This window comes from Hyaena hyaena, unplaced genomic scaffold, assembly GCF_003009895.1.
Source record: "Hyaena hyaena isolate Hyena2069 unplaced genomic scaffold, ASM300989v1 scaffold_869, whole genome shotgun sequence".
Taxonomy (NCBI): Eukaryota; Metazoa; Chordata; class Mammalia; order Carnivora; family Hyaenidae; genus Hyaena; species Hyaena hyaena.
Window position 1 is genome coordinate 421209 of NW_024081502.1, and position 8779 is coordinate 429987.

Genomic DNA, 8779 nt, shown 5'->3' on the forward strand with positions numbered 1-8779 from the left:
AAGTAGGGGTAAAAATAGAGCAGCAGTGAAAATAGTATTTTATCCAATCTCCTCTCTCACCCCTTCCCACCACAACCTCCCAGTACACTTCTCCCCTCTTTGTTCCCACAGCAATGTTACAATTGGAAAAACAAACAAACAAACAAATTAGTTTCAGAGAGTGGGATTTGGAGGGGGGATGGGTAAAAACAGTCAAATCACAAAAAGAAGTTTTCAAAAGAGGTTATTCTACCTAGTCATCATCTTCTCCTTCATCTGCAGGTTCTCATTTTTGCTTCTGACCCTTTTCTTCTTCACCACCAACATTGTCATTATCTTCATCATTGTTTACATCCTTATCATTGTAACTCCCTTCATCCTTTTTTCCTCCTTCCTCCTCTTCTTCAACCTCCTCATTTTCTACAACCTGACCATTTTCATCCTACACTTCTTCATCCTCATCTTCCTCATCTTCTCTAGGTCATCCACATAGTCCTCAGCATCTGAGTGGACACCTTGTCATCACACTTGTACCCATTAAGATATACCTGAGCTGCGGGAGGAGCTTGAACATGTTTTCTTGTCAATCCGGTTGGTTACCTCACAATTGAAAGGGTCTAAACTCTTGAGGTTTTCTAACTTTCTCAGTGGCCTCATTGTGCTGAGGTCTTTAATTTTGTTGCCACTTAAATTTAGATGTGTAAGGTTCGGACACTTTTCTGCCAAATACTTCCAGGCCCCCTGAGATTGTTATCATTTCATTCAAGCTTCTTAAGTTTAACCTTGATAAATTTTCGACTGCGGCAAGGCCTACATTGATTGTACTTAAGAACGACAGTTCTTAAAATTAATCTGTGAGGCCTTCCATTGTGCGTTCAATCAACTGGCGGTTGTTCAGGATATCAGAGGATGTCCTGTTCCATAGCTCTAAATGAATCCGTTTTTCCACCTCCGTCTTTCCTGCTCCTTCTGCAGAGGTTCCCACACCAGCAGAATTCAATCAGTCTGCTTCCAATCATTATGACAAAACCACATATTTTACATTTTTTCCAGCAGCATTCCACTTTACAGCCTTAAAACAGACCCCAAATGTAATGACTAAATGAAAGAAAGTATATTTCTTGCTCCCTCAATTAGGACTGTTCCAGAGCATACTGCTAGGGGAATAATTCCCTACTTGTTCTTCCTCAAAGACTCAGTTTAATGGCATCTTTGTATCTTAAACATGTGGTTTCAGGGTTATCATTCATACCATTTAAATAAGCTAAGAGGGTTAAGAGTATGGAGGAATTCTCAGGGAAAATGTTATGGGCTTTACCTGAAAATGACACAAAATTTATTAGCATTTCATAGAGTAGCATGCAGTCACATGACCACACCTATCTACAGGAGATGAGAAATCTAGTGTGTGAAGCTTTGAAGAATAGAATGGTTTTCATGGAAAGCTACCAGTTTTGTCAAAGGAAAATAGAAATTATAGTAACAAATTTGATCAGTGTTTCTAGGGTTATATGTTGAGTGTGGCATTCTTGAGTGTTCAAGTAATATTGTGTTAATATTATAATGTATATGACTGTTTTTTCCAACTTAGGCTTTAATTAAGTTTCAAGTTAATGAATTCTGCAATATGCTGTTAGGTATCATATCTTGACTGTCACATTCAAATTTCTCTTGTGCATGAAATAGAGGGGAGGAAGTTGGAATATGCAGTGACAGACCCATAATGTAAATGTTACTATTTATTTTCAAACAAGATACAACTTCATCTTTTCCTTATTCCACATAATAAATCCCAAATGGACTAAGTACTTAAAGTAAAAATATTACTTAAAGTTTTTACTAGAGAATATGGGTTAATAGTTTTGTAATCTTTGGGAAAATTCTGAGCATATGTGGAATTTGTACTAGACAAACATAAAATATATATATATATGTTAAAGATAAGTCAGTGAATATCATCATGTCTAACAAACAGTAGAAAAGGAGCACATAAAAATGAACAGAGTCTCAGAAACCTGTGAGACATCCTCAAGTATACTAACATATATAATGGAAGATGCAAAAGAGAAGAGAAAGAAGAGAGCAGAATGGATATTTGATGAAATAATGGATACAGCTTCCCAAATTTGATGAAAAACATTAATCTACACATCCAAGAAACTTCATGAACTTCGTAGAATATAAAATCAAAAGGATCCACACCTGGACACATCAAATCAAACTATCATAGCTAAAGGCAAGAAAAGATGGAAAGCAGCTAAAGAAAAATAGCTTCTCAGTTACACTAAGTCTTTAATAAGATTTAACAATACTGCTGTCACCAGAGACGATGGGTTTTGGAAGATACTGGAATAACACATTCAAGTGGGGAAAGAGAAAGACAGTTAACTGAGAATTCTATATCCAGCAAAACTACCCATCAAAGACAAAATAGAAATTAAGACTTTCAGAGATAAAGCTGAGAGAATAATCATTAGCAGACCGACACTAAAAGATATACTAAAAGAAGTCCTTCAGACTGTAATGACATGACACTAGATGATAATTTAAATCCATACGGAGAAATAAAGAGCACCAATAAAATTAACTACATAGGTATATATAAAAGACCATACAAATGTATATTTTTAACTATTGTTATTTTATTTAAAAGCCAACCACATGAAAAACATGATTATAACACTGTTAATTTATGATGTATAAAGATATAATTTGTACAACAAAAATAGAATAAGATAGGGATGGATGAAGATATAGTAAGCAAACTAATAATTTATTTATGTTAAAATCTGCAGTTGTTTATTTTAAGTTAAACGGTCATAGTAATCCACAGAGAAAATACTAAGAAAATACTTCAAAATATAAAACAAATCAAAATAATAATGATAAAATATCTATCACAAAGAAGGCTATACTGTGGAAGTAGAGGAATAGAAAGGATATAAAACATATAAAAATGGCAAAATGTTAGACCTAAATACTATATAATCAGTAATTACGTTAAATATAAATGAACTAATCATTCCAAACAAAAGAGATTGGAAGAATAGATTAAAAAAATAATGATCAAATTATGCTGCCTAAAAAAGACATACTCTAGATTAAAAGGTGCAAATAGACGGAAAGTGAATGAATGGGAAAAGATACCTCATACAAACAATACCTAAAAGTGAGTTGCAGTAGTTGCTAGACAAAACAGAATTTAAGAAAATTTTCTTAAATAAGAAAAATATTGGTAGGTATAATACAGGGCATTTTATAATAACATATACAAATATATATGCGCCTACCAAAAGAGGTCCAAAACATATGAAGAAGACACAAAAAAGGGGAGAAATAGACAAGTCAACAAAAGTATTTAGAGATTTCAACACTCAACTTCCCAATAAAATAAAAATAACAAGCTACAATGATGTGAAAAAGTTAGAATTCCCCTATATTGCTGATCAGAAATCCAAAATGTTGCAGCTACTTTGTAAAACAGTTTGACAGTTCTTACAAGTATTAAAAAGAAAATTATCATATGACCTAACAATTCTACTTCCAGTTAGTTATTTGTATAATAAAATTTAAACACATATACACATAAAATTTGTTCATGAATGCTCATGATAGCATTATTCATAATAGCCAAAAACAAACAAATAGAAACAACCTGAAGGTCCATCAATTGATGAATTTAAAAATATAATGTGACCTATCCATACAATGGAATATTATTTGGTCATCAAAAGGAACGTAGTAATGATAGATACTACTACATAGATAAACCTTGGAAAAATATGTTCATTGAAATAGACTAGGTATAAATGATCATATATTACACTATTCTGTTTATATAAGTTGTATATGATAGGAAACTCCCTAGAGATAAAAATTAGATTTGTCTTTACCAGGGACTGTGGAGAGGGTGAATGAAAAGTAACTGCTATTGGCTACAAAACTCTTTTGGGATGATATATTTTAAAATTACTGGTGGTAATTTTACAACTTTGAATATTTTAAAATCACTTGTTGGTACCCTTTAAAATGATTAACTTGATGTTATGTGAATTATATCTCAATAAAATTATTAAAAAAAGAAATTATACCCAAAGTATTACTTTTCTGCATGTACTTCATCTTGAATTTTTGTGCAAACCATGTTTTCCTTTTCTATGAGCCTCATTATGCTCTCCCCTCCTTTCTCAGATTTCACTATCATTGTCCACTATTAGAATGCCTTCAACTCCCCTTTTTTTCTTCCTTACACTAAAGCTCTAGACTGGCAAAGTCCAAATCCTATTTGCAGCCAGCTCTGCACAAACTCTGCACCTGCTCTTCCAGAGCCTAACACTTGTGCATACAAACACACAGGCATACTTCTTGAGATAACTTCAAATTCATGACCATAAACCTTAAATAGCTTTCAGTATTGTTCAGGAATTTTATTGTTTGCTAGGCAAATCTACCACTCAACCTCTGAGGAAATTCTCCTCCTATCTTCTTATGACTCAGATAATCTCCCTTTCTTCCTCACATTGTAATGAAGACCTTTCTTCTTATTTCACTAAGAAAATAGAAGCTAGCAAAGGAGAATTTATATGTGCTTTCACCCCCGAATCTGCCAAATTTCTTGTACCTGTATCCACGTACTCTCCCTTTCCTAGATATGATGGGTCAAATGTTAACACTCCTGTTTGCCCTGAATTCCTGTCTTTTCACTTAATTAAGGGACTTCCTGCCACACTTTTCTCCTTAACAATTTTTTCTCTCATTTGATTATTCTCAACTATTTACAAACATAGACTAACTACTACCTTACAAATGTTAAAGTTGTTACTAGATTCTAGACTCCCTTCAGCATTGGCCCCTTCCCTTATAGGAAAATTTACCCATCTTTCTATAATTACATTTTTAGTTTCTACTCCATCATACTTTGTTGAATCCACTTCGATCAGGTAGTTGTTTTCTAAGCCAGTTGCTCCAGTAAAACTACCTTGTCAGGATTTCCAGTGATTCCCATATTGCCAAAGTTGGTGAGTTATTCAAAGTTATCAACTTTGTAGACTTGTAACCTGGATTTAACACAAGCTATTGCTCCTTCAGTCATTACTCTTTGCATTTGACCTTCTGAACACCTAGATCTCTGGCTTTTCTGTCCGCTTCACTGCCTCTTCTCAACCTCCACTGCTGTATCCTCCTGATCACTCAGACCTCTAAATAACTTTAGTGTCTCAGGGTTCAGGTTTTAAATCTTGTATCTAATAATAGAAATCTGTAGACAATCTCATTTAGTTCCACGACTTTAAATAATATCTCCATTTGATGGCTACCTTAATTTCACTGCTATCCCCAAGCATTTCACCAAATTCCAGACTTATATATCCTCCTGCCCGTTTGATCTTTCAGCTTGAATGTTTATAGGCATCTCAAACTTAACGTATTCTGAATCAAACTCTTGAATTTGAATTCTCTTCACCTCCCCCCAGTATGTTTTCTCCAAATATCTTCTCTTGTTGGATATCAACTCTATTATGTTATGTGTTCATCCCTGCATTGTAATTCTTCAGAGAAAGATCAAATTATGCTATATATTTTTTATGTATTTCTTTATTGCATTGTTACTATATAAATAATAATTAGATTATATACAGAGTTTACTTAAATATTATATATATGTATATATATGACATATATATGTATATATATGTCATATATATGTATATATATGTATATATATGACATATCTGTACAAAATAAGGAATTGGCTTGCAAGGTTATGGAAGCTGAGAAGTCCCCGGGTCTGCAGTTGGCAGGCTGGAGACTGAGGAGAACCTATCGTATAAGCAGCAGTCAGAAAACTAGCAGTCTTGAGACCCAAGAGCTGACCTTTCAGTTTACGTCTGAGGATAGGAAATGGAACTCAGATCAAGCAGTCAGGCAGGAGTTCTTTCTTATTTAGCCATTTTGTTCAATTTTTGTCTTCAATCAATTGGATGAGGACTACACACATCAGTGAGGGCAATTGGCTTTACTCAAACTACTGATTTAAATGTTAACCTCATTCAGAAACAACCTCACAGACACAACCAGAATAATGTTGGACCAAACGTCCAGGCAGCCCTTGGCTCAGTAGGGCAAACACATAAAATTGATCATCACAAAGGCTTTGTCATGGGATCTTATCTGATTCCTCTCTTTATATCACACCACACATCCAGTCCATCAGCAAATTTTCTCAGCACTGTTTAAAATATTCTGGATAGCTTTCCCGTCTGCTGCGCTCGTGGAGAAGCAGGGCTACTTCAAGGAACAAACCTAAAGTGCACATCGTGGAGAGTTCAAAACATCACTACGAGTAGAGAAATAAAACCAAAGTCACAAGAGAGACCAAGGGACACCCTTCAGAGAAGACTTCCTGAACGGCCAGGCCCTGGACAGTGTATGAGCCTCCTTTAATATTAATATAGCAGCACTCACAAGGGCAGAACACATCACAAGCTTTTAAAACTAACGAGAAAGAAAGCTAGCCAAAATGACAAAACAGAAGAACTCTCCTCTAAAGAAATTCGAGGGAGAAATAACAGCTAGAGAACGGCTCAAAACCGATCTAAGCAACATAACTGAACAAGAATTTAGAATAATACTCATAAAATTACTCATTGGGCTTCAAAAGGGCTTGGATGACATCCGAGCCATTATTGTTGCAAATACTGATGAACTAAAAAATGCAACACAAAATAAAATGGAGGCGTTGGCTACTGCACGGATTGAAAAGGCAGAAAAAATACGTGAATTAGAAGATACAATTATAGAGAAAGAGGAAGCCGAGAAAAAGAGAGAGAAATTGGTCCAGGAACATGAAAGGAGAGTTCGAAAGCTGAGTGATACAATCAAACGGAAGAATATCCATATCATAGGAATTCCAGAAGGAGAGAGAGAGAAAGGAGCAGAAGGTGTACTTGAACAAATAATACCTGAGAACTTCCCCAACCTGGGAAAGGAAACAGATATTGAAATCCAAGAGGCACAGAGAACTCCCCACAGACGTAAACTGAATCGATCTGCACGACATACAGTGAAACTGGCAAAATACAAGAACAAAGAGAGAATTCTGAAAGCAGTTAGGGATAAAAGGGCCCCAACATACAAAGGGAGACATATCAGGGTAGTAGCAGACCTATCTACTGACACTTGGAAGGCCAGAAAGGAATGGCAGGAAATCTTCAGTGTGATGAACAGGAAAAATATACAGCCAAGAAGCCTTTATCCAGCAAGCCTATCATTCCGAATTGAAGGAGAGATCAAGGTTTATCCCAACAAAAAATGGAGGAATTCATCATCACTAAACCAGCCCTACAAGAGATCCTATGAGGGAAATGTTGCAAGGAACACAAAGTCCCAGAGACACCACTACAAGCATGAATCTAACAGAGAACACAATAACTCTAAACCTGTATTTTTCAATAATAACACTGAATGTAAATGGACTAAATGCTCCAATCAAAAGACAGAGTAGCAGAATGGATTAAAAAGATTAGATCCATCTATTTGCTGTTTACAAGAGACCCATTTTAGACCTGAGGACACATTCAGATTGAAAGTGAGGAGATGGGAAAACATCTATCATGCTATTGGACATCAAAAAGAAAGCTGGAGTAGCCATATTTATATCAGACAAACTGGACTTTATTTTTTATTTTAAAGGCAAAGAAGGGCATTATATAATAATTTCAGGGTCTATCCATCAGGAAGAGCTAACAAGTATAAATGTCTATGCACTGAATTCAGAAACACCCAAATACATAAGACAATCACAAACATCGATAAGAATGTGCTAATAGCCAAATATGGAAAGAGCTTAAGTGTCCAACTGATGAATGGATCAAGAAAATGCAGTTTATATATACAATGGAATACTACATGGCAATGAAAAAGAATGAAATCTGCCATTTGTAGCAACATGGATGGAACTCAAGGGTATTATCCTAAGTGAAATATGTCAGGCAGAGAAAGATACCATGTTTTCACTCATGTGGAACTGGAGAAACTTAACAGGACCATAGGGGAGGGGAAGGGGGAAAAACAGTTGGGGGAGAGGGAGGGAGGCAAACTATGAGAGACTCTTGAATACTGAGAACAAACTGAGGACTGATGGGGGGGAGGGGAAGGGGGCTGTTGGCATGGGGAAGGGCACTTGTTGGGATGAGCACTGGGTGTTATATGGAAACCAACTTGACAATAAACTATATTAAAAATATAAAAAAAATAAATAAATAAAATAAAATATTCTGGATATTCTGACTTCTCATAAATTCTACTAGAGAAGCTAAAGTCAAGCCACCTTCATTTTTTATTTGATTATGGCAATAGGCTTCTAGTTGATCTCTCTGTTTCCACTATCATTTCGTAGTTTCTTTTCACCACTGTCAGAATGCCAAGGTGGACTCTTGGTTACCTTTCTGAACACATTTCCTAACACTCTCCCAGCTACTCGTTCTATTATAGCTCCACTGGCCTCCTTGCTGCATCTGGATATCATGCAGGACATCGGTGTTCACTAGTCCTCCCTTATCCATTGCTTTGCTTTCCATGGTTTCATTTACCCATGTTCAACTGTGGTCCAAAAGCAGATGTTCCTCCTGATGTGTTGTCAGAAGGTCAATAGTAGCCTAATGCTGTAACAATTCCCATGTCATTTACTTCCTCTCATTCCATCACAGACATTTTATCATCTCACACTGTTACAAAAAGGAAGGTGAGTGCAATACAATAAAATATTTTGAGAGAGCAACACTCATGTAACTTTTATTACAAT

At 35.6% G+C, this 8779-nt stretch overlaps 1 pseudogene; it reads right to left on the reverse strand.

Moving 5' to 3' along the window:
- Window positions 1-232: 232 nt before the first annotated feature.
- On the reverse strand, window positions 233-8555 carry LOC120222383 (annotated as a pseudogene).
- Between the last annotated feature and the right edge of the window lie 224 nt (window positions 8556-8779).